Source organism: Petaurus breviceps, unplaced genomic scaffold (genome assembly GCF_028583685.1).
Source record: "Petaurus breviceps papuanus isolate PSGF00001 unplaced genomic scaffold, PetGlider_PUasm1.0 138, whole genome shotgun sequence".
Classification (NCBI taxonomy): Eukaryota; Metazoa; Chordata; class Mammalia; order Diprotodontia; family Petauridae; genus Petaurus; species Petaurus breviceps.
This window is the reverse complement of record NW_027185694.1, coordinates 3,746,001-3,750,075: the sequence shown is the minus strand read 5'-3', so window position 1 is coordinate 3,750,075 and position 4,075 is coordinate 3,746,001. Positions and strand designations below refer to the sequence as shown.

Genomic DNA, 4,075 nt, shown 5'->3' with positions numbered 1-4,075 from the left:
AAATTCAATTATCAAAATATTCTTTAAAAAGCTCATAGACTTAGTTCAAAAATTGCCAACTTGGGAGGGGGAGTCAAGATGGCAGAGTAGAAACAGGACTTCCACAGGGCTCTGGCTCCCACCACCTCCAATTCCTGCAAAAGGTGACTCTGAAGAAACTTTGGAGCCACAGAACCCACAAAATGACACAAAGAAGCTAACCTCCCACTAAGGAAAGTCTGGCCGGCTGGCAGGGAAAGGCCAGCGCAGTGCTCTGGGAGCTGACCCAGGGCCCCTGCGAGCTCCAGATATTAGCCCCAGGGTGGGCCTGACCAACCACCCACTGAAAGGACTTCAGATCACCAGCAGATGTGGCAGTTTCCAGAATTATCAACACATAGATGATAAGGACACAGTGAGAGGTCAGTGCAGTTTGGACTTTGGGATCCAGTAGTTGGGAGTGCCATTGGCCTCTGCCCCCAGGGCAAGAAGCCACTGAGGAGCCACTGCCATGCAGCTGCCCCCACGTAGCTGCTTCAGCTCCTAGTGTACAGTTTGTAGGGGGACCAAGCAACCAGTCTGAGGGGTAGTCACGCTTGCTTTAACCTGATTGGATCTGGATTATAGTCTAGGGTGGTGGTCCTGGGGTGTGCAAACAGCTTGCCAGAGTGTGTGGAGGCTTCAGAGAGGGCACCCAACTAATACCTTCGGCAGCTAAGAAAACCCCAGTGTTTGGTATGAAGCTCCCCCGTCTGGTAGCAGAGTCCTACTGTGGCAAAAAGCCCAAAAGTCAAGTAATTGAGGGGCAACATGAGCAAATGAGGAAAGCAAAGTAAACAGAGCAACCCAACTTTACACTCCTATTTTGGAGACAAAAAGGATCAAAGCATGGAACAGGAGGAAGACAGTGAAGTCAGAACTCCCTCACCAAAAGCTTCTAAGAAAAATATGAGCTGGTTACAGGCCATAGTGGACCTTAAGAAGGATTTTGAAAATCAAATAAGAGAAGTGGAGGAAAAATTGGGAAGAGAAATGAGAATGATGCAAGAAAATTATGAAATGAGAGTCAACAACCTGACTGAAGAAAATAACACCTTAAAAAATAGACTAACTCAAATGGCAAAAGAGGCTCAAAAAGGCAATGAGGAGAATGACTTAAAAAGATGAATTTGCCAGATGGAAAAAGAATCTCCAAAGCTCACTGAAGAGAATCATTCCTTCAGAATTAGATAGGTACAAATGGAAGTTAGTGACTTTATGAGAAATCAAGATACTATTAAACAGATGCAAACAAATGAAAAAAAATATAAGGCAATGTGACATATCTCATTGGAAAAACCACTGACCTGGAAAATAGATCCAGGAGAGATCATTTAAAAATTATTGGAATACCTGAAAGCCATGATCAAAAAAAGAACCTAAAAATCATCCTTCAAGAAATTCTCAAGGAAAATTGCCCTGATGTTTTAGAACCAGAGGGCAAAATAGTTGACAGAATCCACCGATCACCTCCTGAAAAAGATACCAAAAAGAAAACTCCTAGGAATATTATAGCCAGGTTCCAGAATTCCCAGATCAAGGAGAAAATATTACAAGCAGCCAGGAAGAAACAATTTGAATATTGTGGAAACACAATCAGGATAACATGGAATCTGGCAGCTTCTACACTGAGGGATTGAAGGACTTGAAATATGACATTCTAGAGGTCAAAGGAGCTGGGATTAAAATCAAGAATCACCTACCCAGCAAAACTGAGTATCATGTTTCAGGGGAAAATATGGTCATTCGGTGGAATAGAAGACTTTCAAGCATTCTTTGTGTGTGTGTGTGTGTGTTTGTACGGTTTTTTTTTTTAATTCTTGTTAATGTACAGGCATTGGCACATTTAAATGCAAACTACACAGAGAGAGCTTTCCTAAAATCTAGGAAAGTGGAATGTCAAGAAGTCAACAAAACATGAAAAACTTAAAGTGCTAAAACAAAAGGCACTTCACAAAATTTGTTCACTGAAACAATTCATGTGTCAGTTTATCCTTCATTTTGCAAATGGCAGTGAAAAACTGATTAGACTAGAAGGACATAAAGAAAAATATGGATAACTAGTGGCAGTAATGGTATAAAATTATATTTTAAGCGATAAGAGATCTAGGTCATTTATTTTGTAATGATCTTTAAAAAAGGCTGCTTCGTACTGACTTGCATCCCATACAAGGAAAAAATGAGGTCTTGGGATGATATAATGATATGATAACCACCCCCCACCCCCAATAACAACAATTTTGTGACTTATTGTGTTCTGGGAAAAAACCAACCGGACCAAATAACTTGCAAAGTCACTTTTTGCCCTGAAGAGATCAAAAGCCCTTTTGTTCTTTGGGGTACAGTTTTGTGAAGTAAATAATTAACAAAAGGAAAAATACTCCCAGAGTCAGTGAACTAAAAAAGTTGTTACGTTCATTATTTTAAATACTTAGGTTATGAAGAAGTCATCTAGGATGTTATATAGTTAGAGGTAGATAAAAGGCCAAATAGTTCTCATAGAATCTAATAATTTAGTATCTGTACATCAAAGAGATGACACACTCCTTCATTTTCATCCAGGTTAAAGTTGTAGTCATCAGCAGGGGTAGGAGGGAGCCATAATAAGGGAAACACATCTAAAGACATTAATTCATCAATGATATCACCACTAATAGATCCTGAGGGTGTGTCTGAAACTGGTGTCTGCTAGAGATGCTGACCTCTGGTACAGGTGTGTTGTTCAGGCAGATTCTGGGTTTCTGTGGAGTCACTGGTAAAGAGAGTTGATAAGGATGTTGGGTGAGGTCATCAGGTGGAGGAACAGGAAAAACCACAGGCTTAAACTGGATTCTTTATTAATAAGCAGCACATGGATAGGTCCTGAGTGACTCTTTAAATTGATCTGGTATTTCTTTTGTCCATTCTGGCCCATTTCAGGAATAGGTACCTACAGCTGTGTACCAGAAGGTGCTTGAATTGCAAGGAGTATCTCCTTGCAAGTAACTCCATTAAAACAATTACAGATGTCTTCATGAGTTATATAAGAAAATCTGTTGTTAATGGAGTCATCTATAACATTTTTGATGCTTTGCCGTAGCCATAATTTCTGTTGATCAAGTTCTCTCTCTTTTAGCTCCAGATCTTCAATTTCTGCTTTGAGATATCTCAGTCTATCAATAAATTCCTTTGTACTACATCCAGCACCTACACCTTTCCACTGTATACTATTTTTAGACTTCTTTTCAATTAAATCAATTCCTCCCAAAACATTGATAATATCATAAATTCTTCTTTTTTGCCGGACAGCCAAAGTATCTCCAGCCTCCTTGACATCCAGGACCCTGTCCCTGGCCTCCTGCAGCAGCCACACTAACTTGGTGGTGAGCAGCCCCAGGCCCTTCTCTTGAGGGCTGCTGCCTCTGATCCCTCCACCCCTGCTCCTGCCGCCTGGGGGCGCCGCTGGTGGCGGCTCCGGCTGTGGGGGCTGCCCCTGGCCCGGTGGTGGCTGCTGGCTGGAGCTCCTGAGCTCCACGGCTGCCATGCTGCCTGCCGCCACCTCGAGGCTGGAGGCCCAAGCCCCACTTTCAAGCATTCTTGATGAAAAAACCAGAGTTGAATAGAAAATTTGAAATGTAGATACAAGCAGTAGTAAGAGAAGCATGAGAAGGTAAATCAGGAAAAGAAATCCTAAGGAACTTATCAATGTTGAACTATTTACATCCCTACATGGAAAAAAGATAATTGTAACTTATGAAACTTTTCTCAGTATGGAAATAGTTGAAGGGAATAGAAATGTGTGTGTATATGTATATATGTATGTATGTATATAAATATATATGTATGAGGTATATGGGCATATGAATACATATGTGAGTGTGTATATGTTTACAGGTATACATAGATGGTTCAGGACCGATTCAACAGGAAGGGATGATACTTAAAAGGTGAAATTGAGAGGTGAAAGAGGAATATAATGAGATGGGGAGAGACAGAATGGGGTAAACTATCTCATATAGAAGAGACAAGGGAAAATGGTTACAATGGGGGTGAAGAATAGGAAGGCAAAAGGGAATGG

At 41.0% G+C, this 4,075-nt stretch overlaps 1 pseudogene; it reads right to left on the bottom strand.

Moving 5' to 3' along the window:
* Positions 1-2,380: 2,380 nt before the first annotated feature.
* On the bottom strand, positions 2,381-3,592 carry LOC138144025 (transcription factor E2F5 pseudogene; annotated as a pseudogene).
* Positions 3,593-4,075: the final 483 nt, after the last annotated feature.